Source organism: Xyrauchen texanus, chromosome 31 (assembly GCF_025860055.1).
Source record: "Xyrauchen texanus isolate HMW12.3.18 chromosome 31, RBS_HiC_50CHRs, whole genome shotgun sequence".
NCBI classification, from domain to species: Eukaryota; Metazoa; Chordata; class Actinopteri; order Cypriniformes; family Catostomidae; genus Xyrauchen; species Xyrauchen texanus.
The window spans coordinates 23,231,685-23,249,042 of record NC_068306.1 but is presented as its reverse complement, the minus strand read 5'-3'; the positions used below and the strand labels follow the sequence as shown (position 1 = coordinate 23,249,042).

The 17,358-nt window shown below is 38.4% G+C and overlaps 1 protein-coding gene across 2 annotated transcripts in view; it reads left to right on the top strand.

Moving 5' to 3' along the window:
- Nucleotides 1-8,196: 8,196 nt before the first annotated feature.
- The window catches only part of LOC127625292 (estrogen-related receptor gamma-like), a 35,037-nt gene continuing 25,875 nt past the window's right edge, over nucleotides 8,197-17,358 (top strand). Inside the window, exons 1-2 of one of the 2 annotated variants that reach the window (XM_052100493.1) lie at nucleotides 8,197-8,624; nucleotides 11,745-11,840. The gene's annotated coding sequence lies outside the window, so the exon portion shown is untranslated. Of the gene's footprint in view, nucleotides 8,625-11,744; nucleotides 11,841-13,835; nucleotides 13,984-17,358 lie in introns of those variants that run through there. The other variant, XM_052100494.1, reaches the window with a different exon arrangement.

The window sequence follows — 17,358 nt, the reverse complement described above, 5'->3', positions numbered from 1 at the left end:
TCATTAACCCTCAAATCAGAATCATGAAGTGTGTGTATTTTACAGAGAACATTTTCATTTAGATTTTAATTCAACTAATAAATTGGACTTAAATTTGTTAAAAAAAAAATAATAATTTTATTTGGCTATAAAACATTTTAGAAAAAATCATAAAAATAATGTTTAGATGGGAATGGAATTAATTTATTGATAGATAAATATCATCATTTTTATATGTTTGGTGTATTTCTATATGTTTGGTAGTGACATTTTGGGGAAAGCAAAACATTACAAAAAATTCAGAAAATATAATATGAAAAGTGACTGTTCTTTTACTAGATATTTGTACCTAAGATATGGTAAATTATTTATGTGGACAAAGTTTTGGGGAAAAAAACACGTTTGAGTTTGTACCAACTGGGTAGAATGGTCCAGATATATTCTGTTTACCTCCAAATCTATCTACATAAGACCAGCACCCGCATATAGGAGAATTCAGTGCTGTTCTATGTCCACACTGAAAATCTGTAATTTTAAATCTAATTTAAAAAAAAATAAAAATTTAAAAGATTTTTAATTTGTACATTTGTTTTCAATGCTTTGGCCTATCACACCCAGGCCGTGCCCGCCCCCTTGTGGGTTCGAGCACACTCAACGAGAAGTGTGGCATCCTCGTGGGCACTGGCCAACTCCCTAACAGACATATGCAGAGCAGCGGGCTGGGCAACCCCCAATACTTTACAAGATTTTACAATCTCAGGGTTGAGTCGGTATCGTCCCGTGTTCTCTCAGTTCCAAGCATGTAGAACTCGGAATCTGACCGGGTGTTCCACTTGCACATTCAGCCTTTCCCCGCCACTGCTGTGATCACGTGCACTCTTTTCACCCAGGAGAGTCCACTAATCTCGCGCTCCCTGGATGTTATTCCTCCCTAGCCCTCTGGTCCGCAAATTCAGCGGAGGAATTCCCCGACCAGACCCACTACGTGTACTAAAATTACTCTGTACTGGAATAGGTGCTCCACAGGATGGGCCTTTGTGGATGAATCACCCTGTGTGTATTTTCCGCGGCAAGGTCCCCCTACTAGTGGACCCGCTTCTCCCTTGGGCAGTCCCCGCTTCCCCCCAGTCCCCGTGTTTGTAGCAACTCCTCCCTCGCAGCAGGTAGGATCTACCACCATGCCATTTCCACATGTGGACTGAAAACCCATGTGATGTATTCCGCCACTCTTTACCTCCCCCCAGCCCGGGCAGGTGTTGTTCTCCGTGAGGTCTTTTCCCCCTGAAAGAATAGGAGTTGGAAAAGAACGCCTTCCCCGATGCATTTGATAGCATTAAAATGGCCCCTGTCACTTTTAACTCTATGCGAGAACCATAGAGAAAGAAAAGGCGTGGCTGGCAAGGCCTGCTCTCATGCTTGGCACGTTGCTTTGTTGTAAGTTAAGTGATCATTAATCAGTGTATTAAAAAAGTATGTCACCAGTAGTTGTTTAGTAGTATCAGCTAAGTTAAGTTTAAGTGTTTTCATAATTTGAATCAGATCATAGATATCAGATCATTGAATATGTTTACTACTTACATTTCAGTATCTTAAGATGGCAAGGATATAGAGATCATTCTGCAAGTACACATGGCACAGAAGACTAGTGCAATATGATACAACACAATATATTTAAAAGCTGCATGTTCTTTGAGCTCTGTTTGTGTCAGAATTTATTTAGAAACATTACAACTTAAATCACTGAGAACATCAGTCTATTGCAATTCATACCAATGACAGTGTGAGCTCAGTTTCACATGAAACCACTCTGTAAGCCAAATAAGTACATGCATTATGAATGAAAGCTGAAACATCTTGAGCAACTGTGAACTAAACAAATGTAATCCGACTCAGTGGGTGAGGTTGCCATAATCCTTGGCTAAAAGCTTACCTTAAAGCCCACTATGGAGTGCTGAAATAAGACTACACTGAAAATGGCAGAGATCCCCATCTGTACTGGTAAATGCACCTTACTTTGGGGATAGCTTCTCTTGAGATTTTGTATTTATGTATCTATAGCTTAGCTATGACTGTAAGTGGGAAAATCACAGTTACAAGGTATTAACAATGGAAGTGAATGCAGCCAGTATTTAAATGCTAAAATACACATTGTTTCAAAAGTATAGCCACAAGATGTATATATTATACATATTAACATGATTTTATTGTGGTAGAATTGCTTACGAAACTCATCTGAAACCCTGTGATCCCAGTTTATTCTATATATCTAACTGTACACAGATAAGGTTAGTATGTATAATGTTTTACGTCTGGAGTGGTGGTGGTGTAGTGGTCAAAGCACATAACTGGTAATCTGGTGATCAGAAGGATGCTGGTTCGAGCCCCACAGCCACCAACATTGCGTCCTTGAGCAAGACACTTAACTCCAGGTTGCTCCAGGGGGATTGTCCCTGTAATAAGGGCTCTGTAAGTCGCTTTGGATAAAAGCATCTGCCAAATGTAAATAATGTTTTACGTCTTGTGGCTATACCTTTGAAACTATGTGTATTTGAATGTTTACGGATTGACCCCATTCACTTCCATTGTAAGATCCTCATTGTAACATAGATTTATTTTAATTTATTTATTTTAATAAATGAGGGCGAGTATAAATAATTTTTTGTGATAATCATTGTGGCACATTATGCCACAAATGCTGTTGATTGACATTTACTTGAATATTCATATTGAACCTGGAATATTATTGTAAGTGTGGGTTGATTTATGTTCCAGATATCTATAAGGGGGCAAACATTGAAAGTGCCATGTTTGACCCTTGTGCCACACACTCTGATCACATAATTTAGCCACACCTGAGCAGTCCATCATATTCCACAGAGATTTAGAGAATTATTATTGACCTATACTCCCAAAATTTGGGTAAAATGTCATTACTTACATAATAATACTCTATACACATTGTTTTACTGGCACTGCACCTGTGATTAAGTTTATTTTGTTGACTACAGATACAGTCACTATTCTAGTTATCATATATGGTTAAAATGATTGTATTGTAGATTTGTCATACTCAAGTGAATAACTTGAATGACAACAATTTTGTAGGATTTTAAACAAATGCCCTTGCATTCTTATTTTGTGGACAAGGTCTCACTGATCTGTATAGGAAATACCACCACTCCCATTATTGAACCCTCAGAAAGGGTTGGAAAAGGCAGGACATGTCTAAGATTGATATTCAATAATCTCTATGAATATGGTGAAAATGTTCACTTTGACTTTTGACTTTAAATTTTGCTCAAGAAAAATGTATTAATCTGGCTTTATGCTATGCTGGTCAACAAAAGAGCAGAAGGTGAACACTGAAACATCCAGCCAAATGTGGATATTAAATTGAGGGCGTCTTCTAGAAGAGTTAAAGCTGTGTAAATGTGTGCAATGCACACAAAAAAGCCAGACTAAGGGTGTGTTCACACTTGGCAGATTTTGTTAAATTAAAATGAGCTGTGGTGCGATTGCTCTGTTAGTGCGGTTCATTTGAACAAGTGTGGACACTGCCATCTGAATGCTTCCAAATGAACTCTGGTGCGGTTTGACTGATATATGAACATAAAATGGACCAAAGACATCTAAACGGACCAATCACAGGATGTGATATTACAAGATGTGACCAAAAAATCATGTGATTTGATAACATAGAGCGGTAAGAGCGCTGTACGCAAAACAAAATGAGCAAAGGGCAAACATGGAGCAATGAGGAGGTAAAGTTCCTTATTAACATTTGGTCCGATGAGCATATTTCCAGTATACTGGAAAAAAGCACAAAAATGCTCAAGTGTTCAAAATGTTCAGTGATAGGTTATGGGAAAGTGGGTCCAACAAGCACATTTAACCCAGCAGCCAACATTGTTTTGGATGTTCAGCAAGTTCCGTTGCAAAATATACGTCATAAAAGTTGTCCAATCAGGTTGTGACCTTATCCTTATGCCTTTTGTTTTGTATCTTTAGGTTCAGTGTTAAAAATGCCAGAGTGAACGCCAAGCGAACCAGGAATAAATGTATCATTTTCTTTTTTGGTCCGTACCAAGAGAACCAAGAGAACCGAACTACAAGTATGAACACACCCTTAAGGGTGTGTTTGCACTTGGTCCTTTTTTTAAGAGGGCTTGGTCCCACAAGTGAATGTAAAAATGACAGAGACACCATAACTGGTAAAGTGGACCAAAAAGGAATCTGAGCCCACTTACGAGGTCTCAGATAGTGTGAACGCAAAGAGAACTGGGTCCTTTTTCACTCGGTTCACTTAAAGGGGTCTGAGTTTGTTTATTTTAAAGAGAGCTCAAGTGTGAAAGCATGCTCTGACAGATCTGATGTTGCTTCATTTTTTTGTAACTGAAATGCAGCATAAGAGCTGCCTTAAACTTTGTTGTTGTCATGATAGGGCATGTATTTCATAATTTAGTTTTGTATTTAAAAGTTTCATTTCATAATTTCATTCATTTGAATATTTCTATATTCATGATGTTAGATTTTAACATTAATCTCATAACGTTATTTATGGTATTGTAATTTCTGTGTGCATGCATTTATGCCCCCTGTTTGTGTAAATACACCTAAATGCCACTTCAGATGCAGCTCCTGTGCCAGTGTAAAGATGACTGAAAAGACCTTATTTCAGCCATAGTTCAATTTATGACCAAAATGTGTAGTTACTGTATTTTTCCTTTGTAAAGTGCTGTAAAACCAAAAATATAAACAAACCAAAGAGATTAATGATGTAAATTATCTTATTATCTGACATAAATAATGTAATGACCTTACATGACTTGACTTTGAAAATGACAGAATAATCTGATAATCTTGATGGTACCATGACTAATATGAGTTTCAGAAATTAAACTATAAAAACTAAAATTATTTATATTTAATATACCAAATAGTTTAACCAATCACTTTTCACTCCTTATATCATTTCACTTCTATTCTTTATTTATTACCTCTTTTTGAATCTTTTCATTTCTCATTGTACTCGCATTATTGCTACACTACAGGAGCTTAAACTGGGCCACATGCTCGGATGTCTCAACTTTCGTGCACAGAAACATATGACCTTGTGTTCGAGGACACTCTGTTTATAGACGTCACTAGTCGGCAGACTGGTACAATCCACTTATCTGCTAAATAATCCTTTCACCGCTAGATGGTGCTGCAGTGTGAATTCAAATAGCCTGGCTTGTTCTTCTGTGATGTAATTACACAATTCGCCTATTTTGTAGGATTCATTATTGATCACTCTAATCTATACTAAACATATATGAAGAAAGTTTGTGTTGCATTCAAAAGTATAAAAAAATATATAGGATATATTAAGGAATAGTATATGCAATTAAAGGGATAGTTGACCCAAAAATAAAATTAATCTAATAATTTATTCACCCTCAGACCCCAGATGTGCATGACTTTTTCTTCTGCAGAATATAAATGAAGATTTTTAGAAGAATATCTCACCTCTGTAGGCCCATACAATGAAAGTGATGGTGACCAAAATGTTAAAAGCTCCAAAAAGCACATAAAAGAAGCATAAAAATAATCCACATGACTACAGTGGTTTAATCTATGTATTCTACAGTGATCTAATCAGTTTTAGGTGAGAACAGACCAAAATATAAGTAATTTTTCACTGAACATCTTGTCACATCGTGTAAAATAGATCATAACTTGACACATTGGCATGCTAGATGTCACTTGAAATCATGATCACCAAGAAGACTGCTGTTTTCAAGATTTATGGTAAATGTGAATCTTATTGTAAATGTATTGATCTGTTGTCATTCAAAACCAATTGGATCAATTCAGAAGACATTAATTAAACCACTGGAGTCATATAGATTATTTTTATGCTGACTTTATGTGTGTTTTTTTTTTTTTGGAGCTTCAAAATTTTGGTTATTATTTACTCAGACCTGCATAGCTGAGATATTCTTCTAAAGATCTTCATTTGTGTTCTGCAGAAAAAGGAAAATCACACACAACACATCTGTGTTGGCAAGATGGTAAGTAAATGATTAAAGAATTTTCATTTCTGGGTGAACTATTCCTTTAAGAGTGATGACTTTCCAAAATGATTTTATGATAACTACAACCCCTGATTAAATGAATGACAAAAATGTTAACTATACATTGTTCTGTTATTTGGTGCTTTTCATAAAATACACTTCAAATTTGCTGGTAAGGGTCATTTGTCTGCTTTTTGCACATCAAGCCAGTGCATAGTTTGACTCAAAAGAATTTAAAATGTGATGAGGTGCAGGCACCATGCCTGTGTGGACAAAAGAATCATGTGTGTTTGCATCTGTTGAAAAGAGAAATAAGCTGTCATTTAAGGTTGTTTAACATAAGAATGATTCAGTACCCCTTGCACAGCCTTCACCTCCCAGCTGTTGTCTGTGGGGCTATTAGTGTTTGTGCAGTTGTTTACACCTGTTTCTGGGGTCATGACCTCTTTCAGCATTCCAGAGCACCAAGTTGTGACCTTTTGTGGTAAAGTCATAAACCAAATTCACACAAAAGCTTCCATCCGAAAAGGTCTCGTGATGCTCTGTAAAAGATACAGCGTGTTTTAAACCCTATCAAATTGTGAAACCGACCGAAATGTTAAATGTAGAATGCTATTAAGGAAATGTACTGAAGGAACCCAAGAGCTCCAGACAGAATGCAGTAGCATTGGAAGCATGCAGCTCGGCTCAAATGCAGCGTAAAATGCGTCGGGAATGACGTTGATTCAAGGTCGCGTGCACATTCTCAATGACAACGGGAACACTAACGCTTCCTTTAATCCTTTTTTCCATGCCTTTTGCTTCGACACAAACACACGCACAAACCTGTATGTTGGTTTCATTAATCTCTATCGTTGTGCCATATTCCCTATTAATTCGCCATACACTCATTACAAAAATCCCACGGTTTTCTGAGCAGGTGGGCAGGTTTCAGTCACGCTGCCTGGTGTGCATTCCTAAAATAGGCCACTATAATAATTTCCTTAACACGGGACTCTTTTCCGTTGCTGCAGCACTAGCTCGAGACGCATCCCTCAACACCTTGCCGTGATCAATACGGGGAGGATTGTAGTCTCTCTCCTTCTTTTAATCCTCTCGTCTCTCCGCAGTCTATGAACTCTCTGGCTCGGAGCCCAAAACTACGAACTAGCTGACTGTTGGAGGCCTAGAGCAGCGAGTTGGGTCAGTGTCACAAGACCGAGAGCATACTGATATTTTCCATGCCATCTAAAGCGATGTGTATGTGATTTAAAGCTGGCGGGTGAGCGTCTGTGGGACAAATGAAATGCATTCTGCCGCATTATGGCCTCTCGTTTGAATTGAACGTATTGGACGAGCTACACTCAAATAAATTAGTAGGATATGATTGCGTTCCGTTCATAAAGACTGTTTAGTTTGTATGGTTTTCATGATTTGCATTATATCACACTAGTTCAGGCCGAACGCAGGAGTCTCGAGACGCGCTTTTGAAAGTTTGCGTTATTGTTTTAAACGCTGCGATGCTGCACGAGACGCCGCCAAGACCGCGGGCCGCGGCCAAAACGTCCAGGTAAAGGAAACGAGCCCTGCCGGACACAAAAACGGGTTCATAGGGCCCTTTATTCGTGGCAAATGTATCATGGTGTGACTTCCTTTCTTAAATGACTGCGTTATGTGAAATTCAGGTTAGGCAAAATTGTAGTGCTAACTTCAGAGTTTAAGATGGGATCTAATTTATATACCACAGCTTTGAAGAACCCTGAGGGAAGGCCGAATTACATTAGGCTACGTAGTCACGAATCATGACAGTTATTTGGTGATTAAATTGCCTCAAAATAAAACCTGACAGTCACGGACGGTTTAAACCACTTTCCTTGTTTTATTTACCCCTCTAGCAGTCCCCTAAATAGCACAGGTTTGAAGAAATCTGCATTAATTTCTAGCTAATAGATCAAAAGTGTGTTAACTCGTGAGTCACATATAGCCTACAGTAGGTCAGTTTTCTTTATTTTGTTTCAAGCGCTGCTGCTGCTGGTGGTGACGGAGGCGCGTGGAAGCGTGATTGGCAGCGCGAGCGGACGTAATTGAGAAACAGCAGACGCAAGCGGAGAGAGGGAGGAGAAAAAACGAGGATAGGCCTATACGTAACCGGGATCTCAGCTGTATTAGCGGAAGACAGGATTGAGGCTCCCAGTGACAACCGAAACAGCAATATAGGGAACAAGTCCAGGGAAGAGCGAATCGAATTTATGGATTAAACATATATTTTAGCTCAATTGATAGCACTTAATATCTGCGCCACCATTCATTGACGATATCGACGAATTGTTGCATTTATTTTATTTCACAAAATCCTTGTTTGTTTTACTTATCAGAGCACCAGAATTGCTAAAGTAGCGCAAATTTAAGGTAGCAGCTCACTTCAGCAAATAGGCAGAGCTCGTAAATCGGCCTTAATGAGAAGATACAGCGATGCTATATAGCCTAAGTGTAAATTATATATAGCCTAGTCTATGTAAAAAAAAAAAATCGGATTGACTGTTTTTGCTGAAGACTTTTTTTGGTCGGCTTCAAGGCATCTCAAAACCAGCAATGTACTCTAAAATACTGGTAAGTAGATGCATTCAGCCGGTGTTCTGAATCTTTATGCTACCTGCTTAGGATATGCTACCAGCAGTAAAAACAGTGATAGGCTATGTGAAGTTAAAACATGGGTAGCACATGTCGGAAGGCACGGGAGAACCTGTCGGTATGTACTAAAACAGAATGAAATGTGTTAGGTAGGACTACATCCTGATAGGTAGCATATATTTTCAGGACACGGCAACGAGCAACGCAGTGATCCTCTATTATTTTCTGCCAGTGTAGTGACATTTAAACTGATGGTTGGAGCACGTTTAATGTTAATGTGGGTGTAACTGATCGCTTATTTTGAGAGTCTGTGATCATAATTCTGATGTCATACAGGCTATCGCTGGCAAATGTATATTGTCGCCACCAATATTTCCATGTTTCGTTCAAGACTAAAAACTTTACTATAAATGGGTCAGTGTGGTCGAATACTTTGCTTGCATGCCTTCTAACAGCATTTGAACGTGCCTTGGTATACAGTTGAGTTCATAACATAAGTATTGTCTGACCGGGGGGTCCGCAGTAACACTTTGCAGTAGGCTGACCTTGATCGAGTTGTCCCCTAGCCCATACATTGTGTCAGCAAGGGATATTTTACTTAGTACTCGATTCATGTCGCATCTCCCAGTTCAGCCACTCAGTCTGGAAACAACTGCCTAGACGCGACGGATCTGTTTGTCATTCTTGGATTCAAGGGATTTTACGTCGTGACCGACGTATTAAAATTGGTACAAGAATGCAATAGGCTACTTATCTCTGGATATGATAAGTCTGGGTGCCCTCTGAGAAGCTGCCTTCAGTGTTGAGTGCTCATGTAGTCCAACCTGATCAGAGCTGTGATTTATATTAAATTGCAAGCAAAAGCATTGCAGCGTCTTAATCGATTAATTCTGGACGGAGCCGAGCCACAATCGCATTATCGCATGATTTAAAAGACAAATCATTGCTTTAGTCCAACTGAAATAAAACTTTTAAAGTCGAGTTAAAGGCACTCAGTGCAAAGTGTCAGATGCTCAGCCAATCAGAGACTCAATTACTCTGTGCTCTCAGGCAGTTTACACTTGTGCCAAATGTCTTGGAAAAGTAGTGGTATTCTCACAAAAACTGAGAAACACTCAACTGTGAGCTGCTGTTTTTTTACGTTACATATAGGTTATAACTATAAAAGATGAGGAAAGGGTTAGTGTTCTGCCTCAAAATTCAATAAGAGGGTCAGGGTTCACAGAGAGGACAAGAAGACTAGGTCATTTGTAAAGATGCATTATAGAGTGTGTTTCACACATATTGCATTGATACTACTGTATAGAAATATAGATTAGTAACATATAAGTCTACTGAGTAGGTTACATATTGTAATGGCTGAGTAATATGCATATCTCTTTGAAGTGCTGCATGGTGACGACCCCTCTTGGACGGGATTGAGAATCTCTGCTCTTAAGAAGTTGTAATCCAGTTTAGCAATTAACCTTTCAATGGTCAAGGCTCGGTGAACAATGTCACCTCTTGAGGTCTGCCCTGACAGTCTTTGCTCTACAGTTGCATGCATTCACAATGTAGCCGAAGTTCAAAGGCTAACACACTAATTATCTCAGAATTCCCTGCTGAGAATCAGATTTACACAGATTAGGAAATCATTTGATCACTGCTAATATGCTTTAATTCAACACATAGCACCAAATAATAATTACAATAATAGAACACAAAGTAGTTATGACGTCCATGATGTCATAGGCTGTAATTTGAAGTAGACCTGTCCCTAACTAGTGCTTTGAACAGTGTACTACAAAATTAAATCAGTAACCATAATTGACATAAAAAGACAAATAGCCACCTTTTTTAACTAACATTAAAGAAGAACTGCAGCATTTAAGTATGAAACATTGAAATTTACCATACTTTAGTAAATGTAACAATAGGAGCAAAAAATATGTATTTCATTAAAAAAAAACGTTATTAATCAATGCTGTTTGTTATGCCAAGTGATTTAATTTATTACAGATGATCTTCAAAGAGATAATGGTGTGTAAAATATATATTGGGGGTGCTATAATCTGAGTCGTTTCTAAATTTAATTTGTCAAATATGAAGACATGTCCAGTCTTTGAGGACATTTTTTAGGCTTTAAGGTTTTCTCTGAGAAGGGTAAGACAAATTTGCCAACTGAGATTGTCAGAGATTGCATATTCCAATGTTTGACCCTCTCAAGTATAAACATTTCAGATGCCTTTACCAAAATGCATGTTATATTTTATCAAAGTAAAACGAAAACTTGTACTAGAGACATTTCCAGGCTATTGCCTGCCCATATCTGTTCTTAAATTCAGTATTCTTTGAACTTAGTAAATTATCTCCCAGCTGTAAACCACTTTGTTTTTCATGTATAGTTGCTGTCACCCAGAGACCTTTTGGACTTACTGTGCCTGTCCTTCAAACCCCTTCAGTGACTTTGACATTTGGAATGTGTCAGGGTGGAAGGGGGATGGGGAATGTTGTGTGCAGAAATCATATGAGAGTATCCAAGTGTCCGAATGTGTTTGAAGAGTGAATGACATGAGCAAGACCAGTGAATTGGTGCTTGGGAGAAAGACAAAGAAATGGTTTCTCCCCCAGTCAGCATTTTGCTACACAAATGGTGTAGGTGGAAAAAATGAATATGGTGTAATAGAGACAGATTATTTTGATGTAAAGGTCAGGCTGTGTTATACAGTGCTGCAAAGATGTTTGTGTGACATTGACCAGGCTCACAGGTTTTATTTAAACAAGGGAGAGGTAAATTAGTATGCAAGTGCTATTGCTGAGACCACTATTACCACTAATGTTGTCTCTGATTGAATCTGGCATTGTGAAGTACATTTTGTATACCTGCACAGCTTTTTTGGGGCATTTAATTTTGTTTTAGTTTCAAGAAGACGTGATTTAGGCTAATGTTGGTTTCTCTTTTATTTATCATTGTTTGTTAAATGTGCCTCTGCGGTTAGACTTGCTGATACAATTAGCAGTGTAATTGATGGGCCTTATTTTGAACTACATCTATACTTGTATGTTTATTTAGTCTCATAAATTGGTTAATGTCTCACTAATTTTCTCTTTTCTTGGCAGGGTTCCTGATGCTCACTTTAAACTGAACTGTAGTCTTCTGGCACCAAAATATATTTTTTTCAGTATACGTAACACCAACTGCTCTTGAGAAAAAAGGTAAGCTTTGTTCTCTAAACAGTTTTTTGGACCTCACAGTAGAATGTTTGAAGTTAGCATTAATACATTTAAAATATTAGAGATAGATCAATTTATAGTCATGAATCAATCTTTAATTTCATATAATATGCATAACAATAAGAATTGATTTTTTACATAGGTAAATGCTTTAGGTATCATGTAGTAACAATTCATCTTTATAAATTTTTTTTTTTTTACAGATTTTGGTCATCTTGGTTAATGCTAATTTATACATTTACAGTTGTTTATCGTTTATGTTAATAATGCATTAATTAATGTTAAAATATACATCTTTTAATGGGAACAATGTAGGGTATAACTGGGATTTAGGACAGTGAATGCACTTACAGTAGCTGCAGAGAAAGCTATAGGATGCTCCCCGTGTGCTGTCTGTCTACACTGGTTTCAGTACAGTTCAAATGTACCTTATTTTCCTCCTAACTCCAAAGCCTCTGAAAGCAAAATTTTCCAGCTTTTGGATGAATCTAGGAAAATGCACAGTGAATATAGGAAGGTCTTTACTAATGTTAATGAATAGAACCCTATTGTACAGTGATAGCAAAATAAAATATAAGTTTATATTAAAACTAAGCCAAATGACCCACATGTCTGTTAATTCTGAAAGTTATTCAAAATAACTAAAATGTTTTTTCAACTTTTGAGGGAATAATGTCCCAAAATCCACGTTTGACGCTGGCACGTAAAAAATTTATGAATTTTTTTTAAGTGGCATATCAAACAAAACTAGAGACGCTACTCTTTACACCCAACAGGTTTCAGTGAAAACAGGTTTCTTACCAGAGGCACTTTTGTTGGCTCTGCACCCGTAGAAGGGCTTCATGGAAATCAACGTCATGTTGTTTTGTCACATGACTCAACCATATGTTTAAACCTAAATGACACTATAGAGTGTTGTGAACATTATTCAGTTGGTTTAAATTAATTTAAATGATGCATTGTGTATAGCAAAGCCAAAATACAATGTCCATGTATGTGGACACAGGGATGCACAAGGTAAAGAAAATCTATGTGTTTTATGTGGGCCTTTAGCCTCTGCAACCAGAGGTGCAAAAAACTTATATGCAAGGGGCGTCATGTAAAGGGGGCACAATCAGACTCCTCCACACCTCCGACATCACATCTCGACAGATACATGGGCCGCAAATTTTAATTGTGCATACGCGCTCGGAAATGGGTAGTGACAAATGACAAATAAGTATTTTGTTTCAGAATAAATTTGATAATTTTAGGTATTTTCATTAGCAACAAAACTTTGTAACTTTGTAGATCAAACTGCCTCAAAATCAGCCTTTAGACATTACATGCAATGATCTCATGGATGTGGAAACATTTTCAGTGCATAGTGACAAACAGGTGTTTAGGAAAGTACTGTGGTAGTTTTTAATGCTATTTAGAGTTTTGGGGAAAAATATTCAGGGTTCAAAAAGTCTTTATGTTGGAATTAACATGACAAGACTGATAAGTGACATACTTTACAATATAATGTATGTGAAGACATAAGAGTGAAGTTCATGTTAACTAATGTATTTAATTATAACAAATTAAACATTAGTGAAAAGTGTTACAAAATATTTTTTTTGACATTATTGTTTTCTATATTTTGAGTTTCTGACTCACTCTTGCCTGTTCTGTTTCTCACTACATCAAACCGATTAACATAACTGCCTCAAGCACAAGAAAAACAAACAACTTTCATCAGTGGCTCATTCATTTCCCTTCACTTTTACTATATTATGGAACAATCTGTCAGCAATGCAAAAGGTTTTTCTCTTTATCAATCATTTCCCGTCCTCTAAAAATATTGCGTAATTATTTTAATGTATTTTGTAATAATTAGAGTGTTTATGTGGATGCCCATGAGCAACTCTCCTCCCTCCTGAAGGCAGCCAATGACTCACGTTTGTCGGGGGAAAAAGTTAAGTTAAAAAATGCACACAACAACAGCACTGCTCACTAAACTCTGCGCATATTCAGCCATGTTTATGGAAGTACAAACCAGTTTTTAAAAGCCGGGACGTCAATGAATATATGTTTTTGGGGGGTAAATTACATCGGAGAAGAGGTTTGGAGGAGGTGGGCCATATTTCTTAGATGTGTAAAGGTAAGTTAGCGAATGCTAAGCTTATTTTGGCAAAGCTAGTTTGACTGGTTATAAAGAGTGGCGCAGAATCGGTCATTAAAAGCTTCTGTAAAATTACAGCGAGGGAATAACATAATTAATCATAAATGCGGTTTCAAACGTGACAATTTGTGAGCATATTTATGCTGTACAGCTGTATTGATATTTAGAAAGACGTCTGACACCGTTGATAAATGTGTAACTTAACGTACAAAATATCGTCGATTTCCAAATTTTCAATGTCAAAGGAGACCACAGTTTGAAATCTTTCAGTTCGGTGTGGTGAATCGAGCCGGTATTGGCACGTTGGCGAGGTGAACCCCTGCCGGAGAGAAGCACGTGTGTTGACTGTCGTTAACGCCACGCGATCAGTTTACGACTTTTCATTTGGTGGTTTTCCCTCATTTGCATATACGTGAACAGAGCTGCGTTCCATTGCATAAGTATCCCCAAATAAAAGGAAAGAATACTATATTATAAATTTAATAAAAAATGTTTCTAAATTTCATATACATAAATGTAAGTACAGTAAATCCCAGCCTTTGTTTTTGGTTCCTGAAAAAGAAATTCAAATATATATCAAGACTATTTTTCATTCACATAATAAGAAAGCAATTAAAACTGTGTCTATATGTGAGTCCTTCAATATATTTACATAATGTTTAGCCTTCCCCCTGGCTGTATTGTTTTTCTATTTATTTATGTATTTATGTAGTTTTGACTGTACATTGACTTTGTTTGTTTGAAGCTTAATAATAAATAAAAAAAAAAAGGAAAAAAATAAAATAAAAAATATCCCCTTCCCTCGCAAACTTCACTTCATCTCATGGACTCGGATGTACGTCACTGTTACGTTGAGCGAGTGTGCACCACTACTGGTGGAAGACGTGCAAAGGGTTTTGCTGGATCACCCTAAATCCTTGATCAATTAGAGCATGTTGAAGGCCGATGTTACTGTGGAATTATTTCGTGATTTTTGCACCTGTTTTCGGAGATTGATTTCAGAGGCTTATGTATAAATGTCGTATGTTGATTAATTAGAATTAATTGTTATAAAGGCTTTATGGAGTTGGTGGTGGCGTAGTGGCTAAAGCACAGGGCTGTTAATCAGAAGGTCACAGGTTCTAACCCCATGGCCACCACCATTGTGTCCTTGAGCAAGGCACTTAACTCCAGGTTGCTCCAGGGGGATTGTCCCTGTAATAAGTGCACTGTAAGTTGCTTTGGATAAAAGTGTCTGCCAAATGCATAAATGTAAATGTAAATTTATCAAGAAACGAAAATGTTAATATAAGAATGAACTCATATGCTGTAACTGTGTGAAACTGTTTAATGTAGTTACAAGTATTATGCTTGTGACAGGCGGAGGACGGGGCCGGGTCGTGATTATATGCACCCGGTTCTTTATCAGGCTAACTAAGCATCTGAGAGGGATAAAGGCCGACTGCGGATGGTGGTGCGACAGAGAGAGATCATTTATGGACAGCTGCTCTGTCAGTGTGTGTGTGTGTGTGTGTGTGTGTTTTGGTTTATTTCTTCATTAAACTATTTTTTATATTGTCAAGCCGGTTCTCGCCTGCTCCTTTCCCTTAATCCCTTCACACTGGTGCCGAAGACCCGGGAAGGAGGAGGGATACGCCGTAGTAGAGTTCTCGCCAGAGCTCTGCCGCCTGGAAATGGAGGAATGGCCGCCGACCGCGAGGGGAGTAGGGGCTCCTAACCGACCGCCTGGAGCGGTCAGGGCTGCTGCCAGGGGTGGAGGAGTCCCCTACCAGCCGCTGATATGCGGCAGGGTCTGAGACCGCCGACCGCGAGCGGGGAGGGGCTCGCTTCCGACCGCCTGGAGCGGGAGAACCGCTGCCAAGGGCGGGGGAGACCCCTTCTGTTCCCCGAGAATGCGGCGGGGAGTTCCGTCCGCCAGGGGCTGGAGGACTTCCTCCGATCCGCCCGGGGAGGTGCGGTTGTTGTCCGTTATAGTGTGGAGGAGTGTCCGAAGACCAAGCTACGGCGTATCGGAGAACTGGCGAGTAAGTGTTTTTTTTTATTTTAAGTGTTTGTCTTTCTCTCACTGCTGCTCCGCGTTGGCCATTTCCCTCTCTTTTAAATTTGACAGTGTTTTTTGGGGGGGTACTATACTGTTACAGGAAGTACCCCCTATTTTAATTATTTCTGTTTCCCTCCCCCTGTCCTCTGCCAGATTCAGGAAGGCGGGAATGACCTGCCGGCAGACGGGGCTTAGGGCACGCCCTAAGGAAGGGTGGGGAGTTGTGTACGTCATGCCGGGGGCTCCCCAGCCTGAGAGAACAAGGGAGGAATGTGACAGGGCGGAGGGCGGGCCGGATCGTGATTATACACACTCGGTCCCTTATCAGGCTAGTTAAGCCTCACAGAGGGATAAAGTCCGACAGCAGATGGTGGTGCGAGAGAGAGAGAGAGAGAGATTGTTTACGGGCAGCTGACCGTCATGTGTGTGTTTTGTGTCTTTTGTTTAAGTTTTTCATTAAACTATTAGTCCTTTCCCTTATATTCCTTCACAATGCTGTTAAATCTCAATATAACTTTTCTTTTACTGCTTAACTTCACTTCCATCATACATTAGAGTTGTGTGACGGTAGGGTTCAGGGGCGGACTGGCAGCAAAACTGTGCCGCAATATGCAGAAAAAAGCCGGGGACAACCCCTGGCACAACAGATGGATCTAGAGATCGCTTTTTCACATCAGTTTGCGTGATTGAGTTGAACCAATTTCTTTCTGGTAGGGATTTGCGATACCACTTATTTTATTTTCGATCCGAAACCAATTATTTCAAGCCCAATATCGTTTATACCGATAGCAATACCGATACTTTTATTTATTTATTTATTTATTCTTTACGATTTCTTGGGATGAAATGGTTAATTTAAAATATAATTTTAGTCATAATTAAAGTCATTAACATTTTACATTAACATATTTACATTTGTGAGAATAAACTGAAAATTATTAGACTTTTGTTTTGTTTACCCTTTAACCATGGTTTCTCTACAGTAATATAGTTTAACCATGGTATTTAGTTAAACCATAGATACCACACAATTATCTATTGTAAATATAACTATTTTTTAATGACTTAAATTAGGGATTTGCAAACTTGAGGAAGAGATAAGAACAAGTTACATTTTAATTACATAATTGTTCCTGTGGATTTACTTTAATAAAAAAATAAAAAATAATTTCTGTTCTAGTAGAGGGAGCATCTCTGTTGGTATTTGGGGGGGTATAGGTTAACTTCAAAGTTCAGATGTTATGCAATGCTTGAACCTAGTGTGCTTGGCAGAGAGTAAAATAGACTTGGAGGCATTGGAGCACAGTTCATTT